This window comes from Drosophila simulans, chromosome 3R (assembly GCF_016746395.2).
Source record: "Drosophila simulans strain w501 chromosome 3R, Prin_Dsim_3.1, whole genome shotgun sequence".
Taxonomy (NCBI): Eukaryota; Metazoa; Arthropoda; class Insecta; order Diptera; family Drosophilidae; genus Drosophila; species Drosophila simulans.
The window spans coordinates 20,661,339-20,686,174 of NC_052523.2; the positions used below are offsets into that span (position 1 = coordinate 20,661,339).

General features: G+C 43.9%; 1 protein-coding gene across 1 annotated transcript in view; it reads right to left on the bottom strand.

The window, feature by feature from the left end:
* Positions 1-24,836, bottom strand: part of LOC6729412 (acetylcholine receptor subunit alpha-like 1) — a 62,556-nt gene that overhangs the window by 36,790 nt on the left and 930 nt on the right. Inside the window, exon 2 of the mRNA XM_016174779.3 lies at positions 20,414-21,175. The gene's annotated coding sequence lies outside the window, so the exon portion shown is untranslated. The remainder of the gene's footprint in view (positions 1-20,413; positions 21,176-24,836) is intronic.

Below are 24,836 nucleotides of genomic sequence, written 5' to 3' on the forward strand. Positions count from 1 at the left end.
ATTATCCTTGCTGCTTCAGGACACTTACACTGCACTCGGTGTGCTGCACCGGAAGTTGACACACTTAGCAAATGGCGGCCACCCTCAAGATGGCCGCCGCCCACCGGATGGCCTACAAAATGGCGGGCAATTCATAAAAATGCCACATCGGCGAAGTTTAAGCTGGGCTTCAAATTAAATTTCATAGCTCGTTTCACTTAACCTTTTCCACAGACTTCCTAGTTTGTATCTATTTTCAAGCACACACACTTTCACGTACCAACTGCAGCGTCATAATTCATATTGGACTGCTGGTCATAAGATTGCGATTCTATCGCTGGACGAGAAAAACCTACATCTGTCCCAAGCAAGAAGATTCATATACCCTTTACTACAAACTGAGAGGGAAGTCTTATTTCACAGTCAGGAAATGTTTTTTAATGCAAAAGAGACTTTAATGTCTAAAGGAATAAACCATGACTTACTTATGATACTTGCTTACTTTGTCGTAAAAAATATTAAATTTATTGATTAAACGACGGGATTGATTGTGCAAACTAAGCAATTTATATTTGTGAATTTTCAGCTAGCTGAATAAAACTTAAAGGATATTTCCCGTCGAAACTCACTTCCATTCCATGGACTGTTCAACTTATTTTTTGTTGCGCCACATGCTTTGGACAAACCATAGTCATAAATTTAAATCAAACCGTCTGACAGGCGACCGAAGGCGATTGCAAATTTATCTATAAGAAGGGCCAGACAGCATTTGAAACTTGGACAACAGATGTCCGCTATAAAATTATTCCTATTTCTTGGCTACGTATATATCTATCTATACATAGCCAGAAATGTATATAAATGATATACAATAAATAAAGGTTTTCGTGGTGGAAATGTATACCTAATATATTTGATTTATTCGCCAACATTTCGGTGCTTTGACTAATTATGTGCGGAGTTTTTGAATGCACGATTGATTGATTGATGGATGGGTTTGTTTGGCGCTCATTATTTGCAAAATTGATATTGTAAAACAGATGTTTCCGCTCCCACTTCATTGTTATTTAATTACCCCCAATAGCGGAACACGAAGTTTGGCGCTTGATTAATGTTTGACCATCGCTCTCTCAGTTCGCCAGTAATTCGCAGGTAGGAAATGAGCGATGCAATCGATAAATGAATAAATGACAGCTAATTAATCCAAACACGAACACACAGAAACACAATCGGATAATTATTATGCTGCCAGCCCGGACATTCCTTGTGTCCTTGTTGCATTTTAAATGCATTTCCATTCGCCACGAAGGGCGAAAAAGTGAAAAGCATTAAAAATTCATTAGCATTTAACTGGCACGGCGCATCGATATCCTGCGATACAATGCACTGTCAATTAGGCAGCAGATCGATTTCGATTTTAGCCATCGTTGTCATAGTTTCGCTCCGGGGCAGCAAATTGGCCATAGCCCCGGGCCAAGTTCACCGAAGTGAGAGCTTTATTGACTTAGCAGCCATTGTGGTCGCTCTAGGTCGCTTTATACTCGGCTGGATACCAGATACTATATACCAGATACTGGGACCTCAGACCCCAAATAAAATGGACAGCTTGGAACACCCACAACAACTGCAATCTGGATGTGGATGTGGACTCAGTTGCGGGTGGATTGGTGGCTTGGGAGAAGTTCCATTCGGTCTGACTTATGCATTGCCACGCATGAATTATTCAAATACTATGCCCATGCTATATATGCATAGCTGCGAGCTAGAGGCAGAAATGAAAATGAAAACGAAAAGCAACCAAACCAAAACTCAAACAGCATAAACTGCAGCCACTCGAATTGGATTGAGTTTTCTGCTGCAAATGCAACTGAATTTGCAACTGCAACTGAGCTCTGGCACAGGGGGCGGCATTGGGCGTGGGCGTGGCCGGGTAGAAAGTCACAAACACACACACACAGCAACACGTACGACCAAATGCGACATGGTGGAACAGAATTATGATGGAAAACATTGGAATGCATAGCCCATTTAAACGCAAGGTTAGCAAACCAACATGTTCATTTGAAGTTCGTCTGCGTAGAATGCAAAAAATTCAATTTCTCTGCGAAATCTCGACCAAATTGTGAAAAATGGGGGGAAAAAACTAAATAAACTGGCACACATAACGGGTGCATAACCAGGCACAAAAGCGATTACGCCAACATCCACGAAACTCCCATTGAAATCGAGAAATACCCTCAATTCCACCAGCTTGGAAACTAAATTATTGCATAACTTTTGGGCAAAGGCAATTTGATAAATTGCCGAAATCGCTGCAGATTCTGGCAAAACCGAAATGATGTGATTCCACAGCACTTAGCCGGCTCAGATCCCCGCATATTTGCTCAACTTAATGGCTAAAAAGCAACAGAAGCGCGTAGTTCGATTATTTAATGCAAATCCAATGCATTGTCAATCAGCCAGACAGACTCCTCATCTGCTCATCTCCTCTTCGACGGCACAGTTGGCAAAGCGATTTTCCATTTTCAATTTCCAATTTCAAATTTCAATTCTATGCAAAGTAGACGATGACTATCCACACCCCACACCGCCGTTGCTCCCATGAACAATCGGGTGTATGTGTGCCAACTATTGACACAGAACTCTCACTCACACGCTCATCCAGCCACCCATATAACCATACATCCTCGTGTACACACACACACCACTGCATGGCAGAGCACTTGAGCAAATACCCGACGATCCGAGGAGCACAGGAGATGGGCATGGGAATGGGGCAGCCGAGAGGCTCCTGACTGTTCCGGCAGCTGAATTCGCTCCAATTAATGCTGGAATTTGTGCTAATTTTGATAAAATGGTTTTCTCGAGAGCTTCGTGCAATGAGTCCTCTCAGTTTCAGAAATTAGATCAGAAATGATGTATGCTTTAAATGTGTGTTTATATCTATGGGACGCATTAATTAGATGGACAACCTTTATTCAGTTCGTATTACTTTATAATATAGTAAAAAAGCTAATAATCTGAATCATCAGTTGAGGAGAAACTCATTCATGTCTGGCTTTATCTGCCGCGCACCATCGCCTCTAGTTTACTTGCGCTAATAGCATTGAACGAGCTCGAAATCAAAGCAACGACATCCAGCTGAGACTCCCCGATTTGCCACACCCCCTCAGCCCGATATATATATATGTGTGGGTTTGTGCCGCCCTTTTGTCTCCTGCCGCGTGTCGCAAGTGCATTCAATTACTTGATGTGTCTATATGGCAGCTACAATGTCGCCCCCAATGGCCCCTCGATTCCCCTTGAATCACTACGATTCCTTCAGATTCGAGCGCGTTTAATACAATTGCTATTTTGTAGCGAAAGCAGGCGGGTTGGCACAAAAAAAGAGAAAATTGTAAAAGGTATAAAATTGATGGATAAAATGATGCAATGGCACTGGCTTTTCCAGCATCCTTACGGGATTTTTGCCGAGCACTGAAAGTCCTGTGATTGTTTTTTGTTGCTATTCCCATACAAAGGTGGAGGATAAAATATATATAAATAAATATGAGTGGGCTGTTTAAAGGCTATAACCTGCTGACATAAGGATGAGATACATCTTCATCCGCATTATTGAAAATATTACCTTCATCTATACATATTCAATTTGCCATTTTACTGTGCAGTTGGCAAGAGTTCTAGGATAATAGTAAGTAGTTAGGGCCTATTAGGTACCATTTGAAGTATAATTCAACAATAAATTTCTCAGCCACTTATCTACGATTTCAGATCTCACCCGTGTTTCCCAATAGATGCATTTGTTAATCAACTCACCTGCAAGCAAACAAATTAAAATTTCAATTAGCAAATGGTTAATAAATGTCACACTCATGTAAATAATTAAGTTGCAACCTAAGCTCCAAGCAAACGTCAAGTTCACAAAGGCCTCAATGGATTTGCGACACAAAAAGCCGTGAAAGTATCCGGAAAACAGGAGCGGACAACTATTGGATGCTCTTAGCAGATTATCAGTACAAATGTACTGCACATTATCCCGTACATCATCGCACATAATCTCCGCACAAAAGGCCGTGAAGCCCAAGGAACTCGAACAACAATGCCAGCTGAAGTTTGATAGCCTTAAAGTGCGCTTATCATTCGGGATTTAATTGAAAATTGCTGTTGACCAAAGAACATGGACATGACGTTTGAGGAAATGAAAAGTCGGCGGGGCAAAAGGGAGTGCACAGCAGCTGGAAGCTGTCACGAGCTGGAAAACTCGCCTCTGTCACCCAGAAGGCAGGTGGAAAGTTTCCACTTTCCGCATGCGGAACCGCATGTGGTTCTATTATCAGGGCATCAAAATGTTTGGCTGCACTTGACTAAAAACCGAGCCCCAAATTAGCAAGAACTCTCCATCTAAGCCGCAAATGCACTGAAGAAAAAAATGCGTAAGTTTTTCTAGCCAAGAAAATAATTTGATGCCGTGGTATAATACATTATATAGTACTTATACTTATCTAACATTAAAGTCACCCTTACTATTAAATGGACTATGTGTCAAATTATTCGATTTTTTCTCACTGTAGCCACTTTGGACTGTTGCTTTCTCTCATAAATTCTAATGCGGGTGTGAGTGTGTCTGTGCTTTTGGGAATTTTTTGTTATACTTTCGGCGCTTGGTTTTTGTTTATGTTTTAGTGAGCGGTGGTGGGTGGATGGGTGGCAACCTTTGATGGGTGGATGCGGTGCGGGGCGGTGAGGTGAGGTGCCAGGGGGGCGGGGCTTTGGGCTGTGGGCTGCGGGCCTGGCTGTTAATAATGCGTTGTCCCGGCTTTTTGTGTTGTCGCAGCTGCAAAACTCATGCTTTTGATATGGCAGATAAGCCCAGCATAAAATATTTTATTAGCCAGCGACTGCATTCGTCGGGAAGGGTGGGGTGGGGGTTTGTTGGAGGGAAAAAAGGAAAATACAGCGCAAAAAAAGAACAAAAAGAAGAGCTCCAGCTCGACATAATGACGTCGACAGCGGCAGCAGCGGAAAAAAGTGCCACTCAACTCAAACACTGGCATTTTTTGGCGTTTTTCTTTTCGGCAGCTTAGACATAAATTTCTTGGCGAAAAACGGGCATGGCGAATGGGTTCAGGGGTAAGGAAAATTTTCCATTTTCCACTCACCCGCCAAAGGATAATGAGCGTGTGGTTGTAAGGGTATGCGGGGTTCGTTGGACTTGAGAGGTTTTTTTTGTGTTTTGTAACCATTGCGAAAATGAAAATTAATGAATGCGAGCAAATGCTTTTGGCATTGTGCCAGGCAAAGGCAACATACCAAAGACACTAAATTAAATGTCATATGTCAACTTCTCCCGCTCTGTTTTCCAGCTTTTCTCTGCCGCTTTTTCAGCTCCTATTTTCCCCAATAGCCGTGTGTGAGTGCGTTTCCCTTCAGCCGTTCTGTTGCCATTTGCCTTTTGCTTATTCCCTATTTTGTTGCTCACTCGCTGTTTGTCTTGGCCAAGTTCATTTAGCCAGCTGCCAGCAGACGGCCGCCTCTAATGCCCGCTTGATGTATTTTAAATTAAATTTCAATTTCAGCCGCTTCGCTCTAGCGTAATTTAATCCAATCCGTCTGAGAGTTCAATTCGATTACGCCCAAAACTCCGCCTCAGACGAAAATGACAAAAAAAAGAAAGGAAAGCAAAATCGAGCCATCAGTGTATAAAGCACGGCTAAAAGCTTTGTAAGTAGTTAGGAAAAAATATTAATTTAATTTCCGGTTAACACTCACGTGTGCCAGGTGTCATCAGCTCAGCTCGCCCATTTTTTCATCTACCGCGCGGCGCGTTAAATTATTTAATGGCTCGTGTCAAAGGTAATAAATGTTCGTTCTGCGTGCCCCACCCCCTTTTTTTGTTCTACACTTTGGCCCGCAAGGGTTAAGGGTGAGGGTGTGGGTGTGAGTGGTGGACAAAAGGAAATAAAGGCAAAAATCGCACTTAATGCGCTTAATAGTTCGCGCATCATTAAGTTGGATTGCACGGAAAAAGGCAACCGCATGAAAGGAATATTCTCATTCCTGTTTTTTTCGCTAGGTTTCGCTGCACTTAATTGCAAATCAATATGGCAAGGGCCGATTGCTAATTGCACACTCCGATTCGGTCCGTATAAATTGCATTAAATTACCCCGGCATTTTTCTTCTTTTTTTTGCTCACAGCATTCAACCAATAACAAAATTTCGACTGTCACCCGACGAGTAATTTTCAATTTCCATGCAAAGCAGGCATTCCACCTCCCATACCAAATATCTCGACCTTACCCACAGAATAAAAAAAAAAAACTCTCGAATAGAACTCATGTGTAAGGGGAAATACTGTAAATAATAAATGATATCGGGACTAGAAGAAGTTCTTACCCTTAACCGCATGACTTTTGCTTTTATGGCAAGCGTTTTTCCTTCGATTTTAGCCATTTCACACTCGGCCATAATGGCCGGCGGGCAAAGAAATTGCCAGAGCAACAAATAATAAAATGCGGTGCTGATGTTGTTAGCACGATGACTTTGAAGTGCTCATCTACTAGCTGGAAGCAATCAAATTTACGGCCCAGAATGCAATGCGGAACTTCCAGCTGGCCTAAAGAGTTAAGCCCTGTGAAATTATAGCTGAAATATGGATTTAAACACGCCTCCCATCGGATGACAATACAATTCCTGGGGCAGTTCCTTCTGATCCCATTGCCAGCCACGTGTATAACTTATTTATAAGGCTTTTACGCACAAATACACAAAAATGTTGCACGGGCAGTGGGGGCAGGGAGTTGCGAACAGAGCTGGAAATGCGGAAAAACCGGTGAGTGTGGGCTTTTCCGGGGCTTTTGTGTTACTTTAACCCGCTTTCAGCACAGAATTTGCAAATGGACTTGGCGAAAGCGAAACTTGTCCTTTGTGTGCGCTTTACACATGTTATTTTTTTTTTTACTTGGGCTGGAGTACAAAGTATATAATATATACTATATATCCCTGGGACAGTAGTTACATGTAGGGATGCCCGAGATAATTGCGTCTTTGTGTGCCCAAATATCCATGCGTGCGTACGAGTGTATTCATAAACATTTCCACAGAAGTACACATGCATATATATATATATATATATATATATATATATACTATATAGTATATACAACCAGAACTGTCAAGTGTGGCAATGAAATGGCCCTGGCAGCCATTAAAAATGTAAAATAGGAAACAACACGAGCCGCAAAGAGCAGCGAATACTAATATTTTTTTACGACACAGCATTTTGCACATTTGTCCATCTATGACATAAGCATAAATTCCAATTTCGTGGGGCACTCAAGAGTTAAGCGAAAAAAGTTTCGCTTCGACATCTATTGTAAATTATTTTTTCGCCATAAAGCAGCTTAAATAAATTCGTAATTATTTTAAATGTGCCCATGGTGCCACGCCCCCTGCGAAAGTTTTGGCCAAAGTTTCCATCGCCGCTCATTAAGTAGCACAATTTCTGTTTTCTTCGCCAAGTTTTCCTCGGCCAGCCAAGTGGGCGGGAAAATGTGGAAAATGGGCAAGCGGGCCAGGGGGCGTGGCAGAGTGGGTGGTGGTGGGCTGAAGTGGCGCCGCATCACACGCCAAGTAATTATGAATATTTTAACGAACTTTTGCCACAGGCAGCGGCAAATCAAAATATTTCATTCGACTGCACAAAAGTTAGAGCGAAAAATAATTCCATTCCGAAAATAGAAAGGCGGCCGAGAGAGCGAAAAGCGTAAAAAAGCACAAAGAATAATAATTAAAACTGCATCAGATACATTCTAGCAGCGCGCGATGGCTGCATCCAGATAAATCATTCGCTATTTAGCACATCTCGGGTAATTTAAATAATTAATTAAGCAAAGTTGGATAGTTTTTCGGTTGAACCGAAAGTTTTGCCACCCGCAGCAGCAGCGATTAAAAGAGAAGATAAAATTGAAGAAACCACAAAAAATTAAGTTATAAAATTACAAATTTCTAACTCTGCTGTAAGTTAGTCCGTCGCATCCAAAACTGTCGCCTGAATCTGAACTTAAACTTGGCCCGACTCAAAGCTCTTTGGCCTGATTAACGTGCACATTGCGTATACGCAATCGATCCGAGTGCCAGATGCCAATCACTGGTCTCACTGGCACTAAGCTGCCTTTTTGTTTGGGTGCATAAATTGATTTTGGCCTTAAAGCCAATTAAGTGGGTCAGTCCGTTGGCCCAACTCAATTCATCTCGACGTGGCCAAACTTGCGGCTTTGTTGGCCCAAGTTTTGGGATGCGCTTAAGCGCATATACTTGCAACATACTTTGTGCACGAAAAACGTTGCTGCACCAGGCAGGGTGTCTAATTATCATAAAAACAATAACGTCCCTGTGATCTTAATTGAATTTTACAACAATGCAGTAGCCGGTGGTCGCTGCAGCACCTGATAAAAACTCTGAGCCGAGACACAAACACCTGGGCCGGACTTCTTGACTGGCAGCGCATAATTATCAGCCGACAAAAAACAAAAAAAGAGAGACTGTTTATTTTGCTTTGACATTTTCGAGGGGAGATGAAGCCGCTTAATTTTATGCAGAATTTCAATGACTTGGGTAACTTTGCGCCGGACTTTGCGCCACTCAGCTCCTGAGCTGCATGGATTAGCATAAAATCAACGAGATACAGCCACGCCCGCTTTTTCCGGGCCAAAAGTCATTTCGGTTTTCAATTAAAAGCCAGCCAGCTGACTTGGCCATACATACTCGTACATCACTTGAGCGGCGCGTAATTCACCTGCATCATCAATCTAACGCCGGAGTCCTGGAGCCACCGGGCATCCAGGATGCCCAGTAGGATGCCCAGGTCTGTCGTAAAATGCGCGGCCAAAAGGAAAACAGGATGTGGGGCGCTTATAAATTTGCAAGAACATGGCAGCCCCGACTAACTTCGAACTCGTAATTCTTTGTGCCAGCTAGAAGGAACACTGGACAGCACAGATTGAATGCAACCATTGAATATTAATAGGATTAACAGAATCCTTTGTACAGCTATAAACATTTTGGAGTTCTGGAGTACCGAAAAGAATTAAAAGTATAAACTATTCAAACGAGTTTCCCTAATTTTCCGTGAGTGTATGCAAATACCAATCCCACTCGATGCGATACTCAATGGAGCGGAAGTTGTGTTGGCCAGTGTAAATAATTGGCTCGCAGCAACTACTACATCCAGTCATTCATCCATTCATTTGCGCCATCATAGCGTGATTTGTTCGTGGGCAGGTGCGGTAGATTTATGCATGTGGTCCTTCGTCCTTCGAGGAGTGAGGGCCAACGGCCAACGGTAGTACGAGTAAAACTAATTATGAAAGTTTACCTGGTCGGGTGAACGAACCGACATGTGGCACGTGCAGTGGCAATGTCATTACTCCAGGAGCCAGATAATAATCGTGGCATTAATTAATGGAACAACCAGAAGGTATTCACCATTGTTTGTCCCCCCGCCAGTGTATTTCATTATTTTTTGTTACATTAAAATTAGAGCGAAGTGCGGGAACGGAAGGGGCTTTGTGGCAGACGAACTGCGTTTGGGGTTTTGTGGCCATTAAATTGCGCCATAAATATGCCCCCGAATGGCAAATGGACGTTGTAGCCTTTGTGATTGCAGTGAAAATACGCATTTAAATTTCGCTTTCATGGAAATTAATTAGCTATGAAGCCGGAAAATATGATGGAATTGCCCGGTCTGATCTGTGGAGATACAATTGCCGAGGCGGGCTTCCGCCATTCCTCATCCTCAGCCTCATCCTGTCCGGGTTGGTTTATCTTGGCCCAGTCCTTTCACCCACCGCTACCACTTTCCTTGTCGAAGGACATTGGTTTCGTTATGATTATGTACTTCCTTGCTGCTAGTTTTCTTCTTTTGCTTGTCGGACCAACATCATAAATATCATGTCTGCTTTCGTTTTTGCGCACAGGCCAGCTTAGAAGATTTATGTGACCCGGCACTCGAAACCGAATCGGAGCGGAAGATTGAGGGGAAAACTTTATTTCCTTCAAGAGCAAAGACTTTGGACTCGCATGTGACATAACTTTGATTGCGATTGGGTCGGGCACTTGGTCGGTGAGACGGGGGAGGGCGGGGCAGCTATTTGCAGATACTCGTATCTAATATGCAAACTGACAACTTAAGTACGCACATAAACGAAATCTAAGACAGGCATAGACAACGTTCAGCACAAACAGACTGCTCTCAAACACCACCGAGATTACCCACATACATATAAATACCTTCCACTACCAAGGCCGCACCACCCAAAAACCAAACCACCCATTCGTGCCACTTGACTCCCCTCTCGCTCGCTCCACGCTGCTTCAAATGACAAGTTAATCATTTATTAACGTTGACATGTCATTGCTCAAGTATTTATTTACTGCCTGGCTGCGGCAACTACACATACGCATTCACATTCGGGGCTCAGAGGTTTCCTGGGCCATTACCTCCGCTCAAAATCCATCCCCTGATTCCCTTTCACCTGGCTGCAGCAAGGACTCACCAAAGTTTCAAAATACATAGCACAAAAGGATATCAAATAAATACATTGCAGTGTTATGCTTTAATCAAATCTATTAATTTTACGAATGATAAGAAGGATACCCATTAAAAAGTCTTCTCTTTTATGCGGTTCTTTTGTAAAATATTGTTTATTATTTTGTTGATAGGCTAGCAATAGAACCCATTTTTTCTCTCTCTGCACCTTTGGAGGATTCAACTCAAAAGCAGATGCAATATAATAATGGCGGTGAGCAGCTGCAAAATTATTTATAATAAACATAATAAGCGGGCGACAGCTGTTGCCAATGGCTGTCACAGGATCTGAGGTCCTGGCTTTGGTTTTGCCTGGATTCGGGTGTCGGTTTCCCGATGACAGCAGCCAGCGACAGGCGAAATGCCTAATCCTTGAGACATTTTCGAGCTTAATTGCGTGTTTACCGTGCTCTTCACTTACCGCTCTTTTGCTTCAGGTGGGCTCTTCGAGGACTTAGTTTTTGTTTGGACCCCAAAATGCACACACACACTCCCATACACACAAAACTGGGATAATATGTTGCCCCATAAAGTATGCTACAAATTTTATACTTTCTAGCATATTTGCCGCGCATAGCACAAATTTCTGACGGTTTCGTGCCCAGTGAAAATGTGAAATATTTTATGGTTTACCCCGAAAGGAAATATAAAAAAAAGAGCTGCGATGATGAAGCCAAGCTGGAGGAAGGATAGAAAATACCAATCAGCGTGACTGTTGGCTGAACTCGTGCTTATCGCCGAGTTTTTGATTTGCCTTCAACTTTCCTTTCACTCCGTTCACATCCTCAACCCGAGCATCAGCAGCCCAGACTTTCCATTGCCCCAAGATGAACTGAGTTTTCTTTTGAGGCAGGCTCATCCTTTCCGCGTGTCCCGGCATCGTTTTCCTTCTTTTAGTTCTTTTTTTTTCGTTGCGGCCCGTTTTTCAGTTAGGCGCCTGCCGCGGCTCAATTATATAAATTTTTATGGGGCCCCAAAAGGAAAAATTTATGCGAACGTTCGTTTCTGTTGTTTACACAACAAAAACGTGGCCCTAGCCCCAGTCCCAGTCCCTTTGGCACCACTCTTCCTGCCGTTTCTGCCCTTTTCTGGCTAACAAGTGTGGCGTGAATATGTCCTGGCCTGGCCTGAATCGCTAACTGGGTCTCTGAAATAAGCCTTTTGCTTGAGTTACAACCCACAGTGAGCATATCTCTGCGCCTCTCTGTGATTAATAGTTTTTTCATCGACATTCAGGGGTCCTGAACTCAGAGAAAAAGAATGCCATACAAGCCAGCAGCAGGAACGCTTCAGTGAACTCAAAAGTATAAATAAATTCCACCAAGTTGCCGGAATAAATATACGCCCTCCAATAATTATCGTGGCTGTGTGAAAAAGTTTGTGTGCCGAAACTTTGTTCCTTTTTGGCCGAAAATTCCCCCTTTCATTTAGTTTTATTGGCTTTGCCTGTCGTTTCTCACACTGCCCTTGACTGATATTATGCCAGGGGGATTACTTTGATGGCAGCACATGAATTACAGCCACAGTCGGCCACATAAAACTATACCCATATCGATCGGAAGGTGCTGCTGCTGCTGCTGCTACTGCGGATTCTACTGCAATGTGTACATCAGGTTGGCTGACTAGGCTGGCGAAAAGTTTTATTACCACGGCTGTGAGAATTCCTCCTGTCGAGGAGGATACTTTCGGGTTTTATGCTCCGAGCGGAGTCAATGAATTGATTGATGTACGCCTGGTTGCGAAAGGGAACCCGAAACGGCATCAAAAGAGCGGCATAGAATGCGCATAAAAAGGCCAAAAAGGCGGCGTGGCATGAGGTATCAGTTTCGTTTGCCATTTTGGCCATTTTCTGGCGGGGCAAGAACCCAAGCAGCTCACACATGCACATAAATTACGGGTTTACGCTGACATTTTACTATTTGCCGTCGCTGGCTTTTCATTTTTGGAGGCGAACGCACTAAAAAACCAAAGCTAATAGCCATGAGCAACTTGGCTTTTGCCGAATGGCCATGTTCGTCCCACACACACACACACACACACTCACATACAAATGCAGTTGGCATAAACTATAGAACTTTATGTTCCATTTGTGGGTTTTACTGTTTTCCCTTACTCTTGGTCGGGTCAAAACTTTAAACAAGCTGAAAATTAATTTAATACGCCATTTCCATGGGGCAGCGGGAGAAGCCATCGGGGATCCGCGTCGCTGGATGCGGAAAAAATGATTGTAAACGGCGAAAGTCATTGGGGCAAGCAAATGAAAATGTAAACTTAAGTGGCACACACGCATTTTTTCTAACCATTTCATATGTGTGTACGAAACGCAGGAGAAAGCTGGAAAAAGCTGGGCGAAAAACCCGAGGAAAATCTGGTTAAAGCAAACGAAAGCCGAACAAGCGGCTGGCAAACAAGCTCGAGCGAAAAAAAAGGGCCAAGCACAAGAGTCTCGACTCTACTGGCGCTCACTCCATATTTTATTTAACAGTCGCTGTGCGAACACTCGACACACATTCGGCGCTAGTTTCGGCCACCATTAATTGGATGTGCCAGTTACAATGCCATCCCACCCAGCATCCAGTTCCCAGTCTCCAACCTTCAGCTTCCACCTTCCAAACCAGCGCTCGTTCGAGCGGCGCTTCAATTAAATTCAAATTAAGCCACGACCTAAGCCCAAAACAGATGGGCAGAGATTTTTGCAGCAATTGCTGGCAACGAAAAATAATGTACACTGAAAAATGTATATCTAGTTATGAAAATATTAAGAGAAAACACAAATAAAATCTAATAAATAATTTATTAATTTATTAAGATAATACAACAAATAAATTTTATTCCATATAGCAAATATCTAAACAGAAAACTATAAAAAAACTACCAGATTTTTCGCGCAGTGCAGCAAATATCGCAGCACAAACGACTTAAATGATGCCCCAATGACGTCGCATAAATATTTCGTTATAGCCGTTCGGCAAAAAAAGCGCAAGCGGCCAAAAAAAAAAGAAAAAGAGCAATCGAAATGTGGCAGCAAATCGATGGCACTTGCGCCGCTCAACGTGGCGTATGCGTAATGCAGACACGGCACAGGGCCAAGTGCCGTTTGCTATTATGTCCATCGCCGTTATTTATGGATTTATGGTATCTCCATACGACTATCGCTCGGACCTTTGAGTCTCGAGACGAGGCAGCGATGATCAGCGGTTCAATTAAGTGGAAAATAACCATAAATCACGTGAACATCATATCTCTGCAATTGAGTTTCAACTTGCATTGATTCCATGCCCCCAGGTAGTATCTCGTATCTGATGGCTTCTTTCCTGTGCGGTTCAACCGTTGACGCGGTTGAGTCGGTATCCGGATCTGAATCCGAATCCGAATTCGAAGCTGAGAGTGAATCAGAGGCGTTAGCTTGTCGCACTCACACACACACACACACACGCACTGGCGAGGAAAAGAACGCGGCATTATTCGATTCTTATTGTAATCGCATGAATATATTTCTCGCATTATAATGCTCAGCTGAGCTTCAGTGGCTTTTTCCTGCGCAGTCGTTGACTTTTTGCATTTTTAATGTGTGCGAATCCCTTCCGTTTTTTTCGTTTTTTCCGATTTTCCCTGCGTATCGGCGCATGTGTGTGAGTGCGTTCAATAATTTCCGCCACAGCATTTTGAGTTGGGTACGCTGCCAAATAGAGTGTAACGTGAGTTGTGCATGTGTGTGTATATGTGTGTATGTTTGCCAGGCGCCATCAACTTGAAAAAGTGTCAGCAGGCAAAGCCTTAAATCTCTGCCTGACACTTTGTGTGTGTGTGTGTATTTGTATGGCGCACACACCTCTTCCGCCTTTCCGTTGCCAGAAAATCGCATTTGTATCACTGCATTTGGCATTTTCCGTTTTCCATTTCGGCCCGCTTTCCCCTTGCCATTCTTGCTTTGGCCACCCGGCAATTTCTGCCGCCTAACAAACCGGAAGGAAGTAAGTTTTTAAACGCAGCCAGCCAGGCCGAGATTCAGAGATTCCGACTCGCCCGTGGGCACGAAGCTGTGATGCTGACTGCGGTTTTCCACCTTATCCAGCCCCGTGTTTTTCCCAGTTTTCCTCCAGCTTTTGCCAGCTTTTCCACCTCGTTCGCTTACAACCCGCTTACACCGCGCCTTCAGCATTCAAGACAGTTTATTACGTTGCAAGCGCGAATTGCACTGCTTCCAGCCAACGAACCGAATTCATCCAGTCCAAAAAGCGAAATTGGCCATTGAGACCGAAGGGGCTAAAGGCTTCGTTTTAAAGGCCTGGCCCATTCTTTGGCTATATTTCGCTGTTAAAACGTACCTTTCTGGCCAACCCCAGTCGATACCAGTCAACTGCAAGTCCCTGGCAGTTGGGCTTTAACCATTTTTGATAAACTTTTCGTAAGGTCCTTACACCAGTGGCTGCCATACAATTTGACAGCTTCCCAGGCTCCTGCCACCAAACTTGTTGGTCTTCGGCGGGAAAACTTTTGCCTGTGGGTGGAAAAGCCATCCCCGAAAACGAGCTCCACTCATTGCATACAAGATGGGCCGTGCCCAACCCTTTCGGAAGCAATTTGCTACCCCCTTAAGTCATTTAAATTAAATACACTTTAAACTAAAGGCAGGCTTAAGCGAAAGAATCGTGAGTCCAGGCGTTTTCCATTGCAAAAGTATCCGTGTCGAAATCATTTCGAGAACCCGCATGAATGCGAATAGCTGTAACTGGTGCGAAAGATATATACATATATATTTTATATAAACGGAGCCCGAGGAAATTAAAGTGGTTTTCTTTTTCGGATTTGGGGGTTGGCTTTTCTACGTCTGTGTAAGTCGGTGGGTGTATGTGTGTGCAAGTGTGAGTGTGTGTGTGCGAGTATGAGTGAGCATCTGAGTACAATATTTCGGAAATTACTTTGCCCTGCTGGTGGTGGTTTCTGTGGCAACGCTGACACCACTCTGGACTCCGGCTTTGAAGTTCGGTGGGTATGGGTTATCCTTCTACCTGAGCTGGGTGTACGAACTTCCGTTCGCCGACATTTGGCAAATTGACATTTTTATTTTTGCCACACAATACCTTTTCAGTTGTTTCGTGCATTTCGGGGCCTTCAGCTTGCCACCCACCTGCCCGGAATATTCGTCTAAATGAAAACTCGCTGCCACCTTTTGTCCGGCAGTGGGGGAAAAAAAAACAAAGAAAATCCGTTGGAAATTTGAAAAGGGGTTCGTTTCATTTTTATTCCCCATTTCCTCTTCTTTTTTTTTTGCTGCTCTTGGCCTTTGTCTTTCGTGCGTGTCTCGATTACTCCTTTTGGTCCTTTGGCCCCTTCTGCTCCCCTTGCTCCGCCTGCTCTCGGCGCTCCCTTTGCTCCTTTGGGCCATTCATTCCAGTTCCACTTTTTTGCCTGTGTGTGAGTGAATGGCTTTCATGCTGGCGCCATTTCATGCTGCTGCCTAAAAAGTGTTGAATGAAAGCGTCTTGAGCCTATTATGCCATAGCCTATATTTAGATGAGTGTTCTCGGTGCCGTGTTATCGTGCAATTTTCATACAGCCCTCCTCTGCGACTTTATCAACGCAAATGGAGAAGGAATTTCCTCAGTTTGGGCTTAAAGGGTTGAAAAAAAAACATGACACCATAAAAGACACTAACTCCGGAATTTGGCCTGCAACAGCTAGATTGAGAGCAAATCTGTAAAGTGGCAATCATTTGAAGAGGAAACGTGTGTTTAAAATGTTTAGAAAATAGTTGAAAAGAAACATATTCAATTGATTAAAACATTTTAAAACAAATTCATTTAATGCTTCCTCAAAGCCAACCCTTTATGTCAATCATTTTTACAGTCCCCAGAATGACTCAACCTATATATTTCCATTTTCATGGCTCCGCTTACATAAGACATATGAATCCAATGGCCTTAGAAGCATCCACTAAACTTCCACTTTTAGGCCAATTTGATTATGGTTTATGCATAGCCATACGCTGCTCGTATTGGTATGAATATGTGTACCCATGCATCTGTTTGTTTAAGACAGTTGTCCAATATGACACGCATACATAACTCAGAAGTTGTAATAGATATGCACATAAAACTTTTTGGAACACGAAATTCTCTTTCCTTTCCCATCATATCTCCTTTTTTATGCAGAACGAGACGCTCGGAGTACTTGTCTTTTTTCGGTGGCTGCATACATTTGCGTATAATTTTACAATGTCATTCAAATTCAAGCAACATCAATAAAATCTTGGATCGCTTCTTGAATATATTTATATACATGCTTGTGCCCTATTTATTTCGCCTCTTAAAACGAAGAGGAAAAAGGGACTTCCCGCCATACTAAATATATATATACATATATATATGCGAGAAATGCATGCAAAAACAAACGGAGCAGCGTGCATATGGGAAATGGCGCAACATTTTATAGCGCCAACTTATAAAAAATATAATGGCTGGATGGGGGCTCGCGAGGCAAGGACCAACTTATAGTTGATATGCCACCAAGCGACCCTATAGCAACTTCGACTTCTTAGATTAACTGCCAAGCGCACACACACACGCACACACATACAGTTAAGAAAAAAGCGTAGCGGATAAAGATAGAGAAAAGAGAGAGAACAAAATGGCGCAAGAGGACATCGACGGAAGTCTGGTTGTCCTTGTCATCATTTGGTGCTGGCAAAAAAGGAAATTTTTGGCAAAATGCGAAAAACAAGTAAACGGAATTTGACAAACAATTTCAATAAATTTCTGCAAATAACTGACAGAGACAGAGAAACAGCGAAAGAGAGAGAGAGAGAGAGAGAGCGAGAGCGAAAGCGAGAAGGCCGACAAAATGGCTGACGTCGAGGAGTTCAAAACGAAATTAAGAAGAGGAAGTCAGGCGAGCGGAAGGGATAACAAGTCGAATGTTGCGTTGACAATATTAGTTGATGTTCCGCACAAACACAAACAGAGCGAGCACACGCACACACACAACACACACACGCCGTGGTTGTTATTCCAGGAAAAGGATCTTGGGAGCGGGTCGAAATGGCGGCCATGTCATATCGTAGTTCATTGGTTTGCCTGTCAGCTGTCAGCACGTAAGCCGCTCGTTCGAGCGACTTTGCCTCTCTCTCCCGCTCCCAGCTTCCGATTTAGTTGACCAGGACCCATCGCTCCATCTCACGAGTCCTTTTGCAGATTCGTTAGCCCTTGTCTGTGGACTAAGGCCCATCTGCTTGGCCGCTGCTCCTTGGAATGTCATGACATGTCAACATTTAACACTTTGTCCTTTTGCTAGCCGAGGTCCTTTCCTCCTGGCAAACTTTTTCCTGTTACTCTGCAGCATTTTTTCTGATTTTTTTCTACCCCTGTTCTGTTTTTTTTTTTTTTCTGGTTGCGACAAAAATTTGTCACACGAGCAAAATGTTATCGAAGGCATATTACATGCTGTGCTTCTGGCTTATGAATTACGAGTTACGAGTTGCGAGTACATTGCATAACTGTGGGGCAGAAGGCAGCAGGAACGAGGATGACTGAAACGTAGATTGGATTTTGGCTGGATGTAATGCGAATTCGGGAGTGACTACCCACTGATGACAGCCAAGTGAAGCGAACGTGAAAATATTTAACCCAAATTCATGGCTTTTATCGACGGAAGAGACGGCATCCTGTGATACGAGGACTACCCGCCGGATTGGTTTTATTTCCATTTATGTTACGGAGCGGGTTGCTTTGTGAGCTGTGTGCTTGTCTGCGCCTCTGGCCAGAAAGCCACCCATCGGAGCAATTTCTCGACTCTCTCCTGACGCACCGACTGCAATCAGAGATCAAACTAGCCAAAGGCAAGATGGCACTCCACTTGATTGCCAATAATAATCGCTGCTTCCTTGGCTCCTGGCCCAAACGTGCCTCCAGTTAGTCGCAATCACAGAGGCAGACACTTGAGCAGGGCAGATGCACCAAAAGAAAATAAAATAAGTCGGGAAATTGGCCACTTTTTCACATTGAAATAAATCGGCTTCGTGGGTTATATGCCTATACTTGCAGTATATCGATTTATCATCTATGCAGAGTTGAGTTTCCTTTTACCAGATACTAAATATACCAAAGTATTTGAAGTCCTTCTTTTAATCACTAACTTGGCTTAACATATTGTTTTCTTTTTATAGCATGCAGTACATTTTCTCAGTGTGTGCGATAAGGAGTTTCAAGTTTGCCCTGGCAACTAGCAACACCAAACTTTAAGTGCGCCCATAAAATGTTGTACATTTTATTACGATACCTAAGCTGACACACACAAAGACATACAGCTACGTAATTATGATACAAGTCGAGCTGAAATCATATAAAAATTTATAACTCAAATGCTGATGATGGCGACAACAACATTGGGGTCATTATGCATGGTTTATTCCTCGCTAAGCCGCAACAGCGGCGACGAGGAGGGTTTTCATTTTAGGGTTCGAGTTTGGCATCTATTTTTATGCGACAGCGTTACATTTTTTATGAGCGCCTAATAGTATGCAGTGTGTATTACGTATACGCCCCGTTTTGTAGTGTCAAGGTGTTCGACGTTCAGCCCCAGTGCCCCCCATTCAACCCACTGGCATTCGGTTTGGCTCAGGGACCCATAGACGGTGCTAAAATTAAACCAGACGTGGCCTGCGTACAGCAACACGTGCACTTTGGGCCATTGCCATTGTTGTCATCGTCGTTGATGAGCGCGAAAATCACAATTTTCCCTGCAGTACAATTTGTCAGGGGCTTTTGCGTTCGCTTTCGCTTTCATTAAATCCTCCTTTTCCTCCCATTTTCCTCTAGTATTTTGCACAGCTTTTTTTTTGTGTCGATGCAGTCTCTGGCGAAATTTGCCTACAATGACAATGTTGCTGACAGCCAACGGCTTCGATTTGCGCCTGTGGTTTGTCGGTGGCAGCAACAACTCTGCTGTTATCCTTTTATGCATTTTAATTTCCACAAGCACACACACATGGAAAATAGCAGTAGGCTGGTACACGTGCGTGGCAACACCCGTGGGTGTTTTTTCCCAGAGTGTTTGTTTGTGTGTGTGCGGCGATCATAAAAGCATCGCATTAGAAATTATACGACTGTCGCTGGCAGAGCCACGCAGATACAGCTACATATCTGCACAGACGCACAGATACACATACAGATACTGATACAAGTACACACAGATACAAATACAGACAGAGTGTGCTGGGGAATTCATTAGCACGTCTCTCGCTGAAAGTTTGCCCACGTCACGCTGTCGCAACTTTAAAGTGCCTGTTTCCCATTCCAATTCCCCAGTCCATTGCCATTTGCACACCCCCCAACCGCCCCACATATTTTTTTTTTGCCCCCTGCGTGTGCTTATCATAAATTCATATGTGCGACGCTCCACTGTGTGTGTGTGTGTTTGTGTTTTATTAACATTTTGGGTGCATTAACCTGACAGCTAATGGGCAGGCGTAGGCCCGAGCCACAGGCACAGATTTTCACATTTTCACATTTTCCATTGGCCTCCGGATACGGAGGCTCCGGCTGGCAAGATTGACACGAGATCACGTAATGGTCGTGGGAAATTCTCGGAAGTAACTTGTAAAGATGGGATAATTGAGTTTCGCGTCGGAGGCTATCTTCGCAGCTCCTTGAGGGGCCAACTTCCTCAACAAATTATTGACAATTATGGAAACGTTTTCATGGCAACTGTATAATCTTGAAATGTGTAAATTCTACGTCATGAGCGAGTAAATGCGTTTAGATACTGGCTAGTCACTTTCTTATTTTCATATCATAAGCGTTCTTGCAACATTATACTAATTATAATTGATGTACTAAATATACACTTACCGTTGCTGCACAGCGCGTTGCATTGCCTACAGATGACAGGCCGTCGTAGCGTCGCCGTCGACCGTATTGCTGATGTTGCAGGTTGCAGTGTTGCTGCTGCGTTGTTGCTGCTGCTGCTGCGCCGCCGTCGTCGTCGCCAGTGTTGCTGCTGCTGCCCGGCTCCTCGATTAGTTGCTGTGTGGCGAGCAATGGGCAGCTGCCGGCCACGCCCACTGCGCCCAACAGCCCGCTGCTGCTGCAGTTGCTGATGTTGCAATTGCTGTTGCTGCTGATGTTGCTGCTGCTGCTGCTGTTGCTGCTGCTGCGCCGTCGTCGTCTGCGATGGCGATGATGCGGGTGGTGCTGTCGCTGGCGTTGATTGTGACGACGGCAGCGTTGCTGTTGCGCCGCGGCGTCTATTTTAATGGCAGCTATGGTGCTGCTTTACAGCAGCACACCACCTGTCCGCGGAGGTTGTCCTGCTCCTAGTTGCTTCTCTTGCCAGGTGTTTCTGCTCCTGCCGCTCAGTGTTGCTGCTGCTGCTGTTGCTGCTGCTGCTGTTGCCACATGCCTTGAGCTGTTGCGTCAGTTGCTCGCTAACGATGACAATTCCATAAACATGCTCCCTGGGTCTTCCTTCCTGTCCCTGATGTTTCTTTTTGGTTTTGCTTAAATTCCTGATTACGTTTATGTTGCTGGCAGCACTTTGTTGTGGTTGTTTCTTCGTTTTTGATGGTGATGGTTCGAAGCAATTCCAGTTAGCAGTCTTGAATGTTGTTGTCGCTGCAAAAATTTGGCAAGGAAACAGGACGAAAGCTTAATGGAAAGTGTCAATTGAAAACTAAAAGAAGGCTGACAGAAGACACCTCCATAGAAAGTCATCGAATACATTTAATTTATATACCAAAAAGTAATAAATCAAGTTAAGAGTGTGCCTGTTGGCAAGTTTGCAAAATAGTAATAATAATCATGGCCAAAAATTAATGAATATTGTACTATCAATTAGGCTAAAAACGAGCAGAGCAGCCAAATGGAATTAACCAAAAACAGTTGCCAAGTTGTCGAGGACTAGACTGCCGTCTCCTGGCCATTTGGCACACTTCCTATCGAGAGTTGGCTAAGGTCGCCGCCGGTGAAGGGGTTCCAGTCTGATGCGATTATGGCCATATCTGGCGGCATCAGCATGAATATGTTATAAACGATGCGAAATCGGAATGGGAACAATTTATATTGGAAAAGCGTTCCGATGCGGAAACGAATTTTGTGTAAATTATAGATTTTTTCCTCTGCTGCTTCGGCTGCTGCCCGGTTGCCTGGCAATTTATCGTATTTGAGTTTTGGCTGGCAATGATAATTTATATATATATATATATATATATATATATGTACCGACTTTTATATGTGGCAACATGGTGTGTATCTGGTCTGGTCGGGTCTGGTCTGATTCGGTCTGGCTTGGTCTGGGCTTTGGAGGGGCCACACCCAGTTGACAAATTGCCAGGGGAAAATTAAATATTTTTTTGCAGTTGTTAAATTGCAATAACGCTGAACGGGCTCAATTTCGTAAGGAATTCGTTGGCGCAAACTTTGGCAATACCGATTTAAGCCAAACTTAAATGGCAGCCTTTAAAGGCCAGCAGCAGCTACGAGCAAAGTTCATGCGGCGTCCAATTTATTATTGCTTTCCATTCAGTAATTGAGGACTGCAATTAAAAGTCACAAAATGCACAACGGAGCAGAAAATGTTGGGCCATTTAAACGAACAAACTGTGCAGTGGGAACATTTGAAATGCTAAAAGGAGTCCAAATGTGGAATGCAAATGACAAAGCCAGGGATAAAGTGCAAAAGAGGAAAATGGGAAATGGAAAAATGGCAAAAATGTGGGCAGTAAAAAAATGGCAAATGGCTGGCAGCAGGGAGTTGCAAGTGAAAATGGAAATGGAATGAAAAGCTTGCAACTCTTAATGAGTGCGCTGACATAAAAATAATTATGAATTAAAGCCAAAGTTGTTTGGTTATTTTGTGTGTGTGTGTGCTGGTGGGTTTTAGTATGCCTTTCAGTTGGCTCATAACTCAAATGCATGTTAAACAAACAGAAGCGGGCATGGCCAAAAGGACGAGGGGCCAGGACGAGACACAGTTGTCAACGAACTCGGCTGGGATCTGTGCCGGGTCCAGTTTGTTTCATTGTCTCCAGAAATGCGACGTCATCGTCAGACGTGGCTGTCGTTGCTGCCGATGTTGCTGCTGCTGTTGCTGCTGTTGCTGTTGCTGTTGCTGCTGTTGCTGTTGCTGCTTTTGCTGCTGCTGCTGTCGTCGGCTGGCGCCCGTTGTCTGTCTGCATTTTCATTTGTGGCGCATAAAGGGAAGGAGCCGAGGAGGCACAAGAGCTGCCAGCAAATGTCCATCAGCCAGCAGCACACACCACCACCACCAAAAGCAGCACCAGCAAAACCAGCGACATCGATGTTCCCGTATCTCTGGGCATCTCTGGGGCGCCTCCATGTGCGCTGCTTTGTGTGTGTGTGCGTGGAGCATAAAGGAGCAGCGGACTGGGAACAGGCAATGCGGGCAGTTGGCTTAAAAATAAAAAACGCCATGCCGCGGAGATGGAGCAGTATTCTTGTGTAGGCACTGCGGGTCGGCTAAGTGCAGTGCCACATCGGCCACAATGATTCGCCCAGATTTCTGGCGGAAAGATAGCGAAGCGCATAATGCACTCGGCAGTTGGCGCTTAAAGCTCAGATTGAATGCGGTAGCACGTTCTGGCCAAGTGCGGAATACGCGCCAGGGAATCCCCACTAATGAGCTGGCTTAAATATTTTGCCAGACAGCGGAAATAGAAAATTGAATGCTATAAATTGTGGTCCACAGCGACAAGGCAATTCCACGCTGACTGCAATCGAATTTCGCTTCCTGGCTGATTAAAAATATATATCTTTCAACTGGAGTGCACAAAATAATTTGGTCACAAAATTCAGCTGATTCATGCGTATATTGATTTCTGTTTAAGAGCAGTACTTATGCTCCCAAGTTTCCGCCGCGCGCTTCGTTTATTTTATAAATTGTTTGCTCAAATTTCCTTTTCCACTGTGCAACGCTAAAATAACAATTGTGACGGCAACTTTTGTCCGAGCAACTTGCAACTTGCTTAATTTTGTTTGCGCTGCACAAACTACTTAAGCGTGCAGCAGGATGAAAGGACGAGCGGGTCATCGACTGAGACAATTGTGCCACGTTCCCTCCGAGATAATACATCAATTTCAAATTATTTGCAGAGCTCCTCTTCGCTGGCCGGACTCAATGGACACGGGTGGCTGGCTGGCTGGCGGGCGTGACACTTGCCGGCCAATATAAATAAACACTCGATATTCAATTTAGCAACGATTCATCAGCATATTGGCGCGGTGTGGGGCGTTTCTGGGCTGCTGGAGCTGCAGGAGCTGAAGAACTTGAGAACTTGAGATGGCAACAAAAGACGCTCAGACGGAGACCAAAAATCAACTTCAAAAAAGGCAAATATTTGCGCAACAACAAGACGATGGCGCTGCCTGTATAGTATATATACATAGATATATAAATGTACACACATATACATATATATATAAAGATAAAGGAACATTTGTGTGTCAGGACAAAGACAATGGCATACAAAAACAAGGCAGAACAGGCAACTAAGCAAGTGGGAATTTGCGTTAAAAACAATAACAACGAAAACAAAAAAGCAGAAACGAAACGAAAAGAAAAGCAGGGAAAGCAAGCCGAAGGAGACTGTCTGTCTGTCTGGCTGACTGACTGGCTGACTGGCTGACTGGTTGGCTGGCTGGCGTACGGGGCGTATGGGTAATGTGCTACCTTGCTGGTAGCAGGTGACTGCAAGTGGATGGGGCAGGAATGGTGGCTATGTAAGGGGAACCAACTGAAGGAGGCGACTGGCGAAACTGGGATAACAGGTCGGAGCGTATTCATTAGAGCAAACGAGAAAAACGTTTGAGGTAATAATAAAACGAGAAAATCAACACACAAAGGCAGCCCAGACATGTGAGCCTAGCGAAGTCAACATTTGTTTACACGAGTCACTGAATTGTGATTAAATTAGCAGGCATGCCATTAATATGTACCAATGTGAACTTTTTAAATGTATATCAGTATTTAAAATCTATCAGATGGAACATTTTGCATATTAATGAAAAATTCACTCACTGAACTTTGCAAGTAAATGTGTGTATACAAGAACTTAAAAATGATATTGTGTGGCACAGTTTTCAATAACTACGCTAATTCCTTTAAATACATATATATATTCTATATTTGATAGTTCTTCAGCATTATCATGACATGGGTTTGGCATAAACACGAGGCTTGCCTTTGCCTCAATACTCAAGTACAGTGAGCTCGCTCGCACACTGACACACATTTCCGATGCCCCTGTTCGCCTGTCCG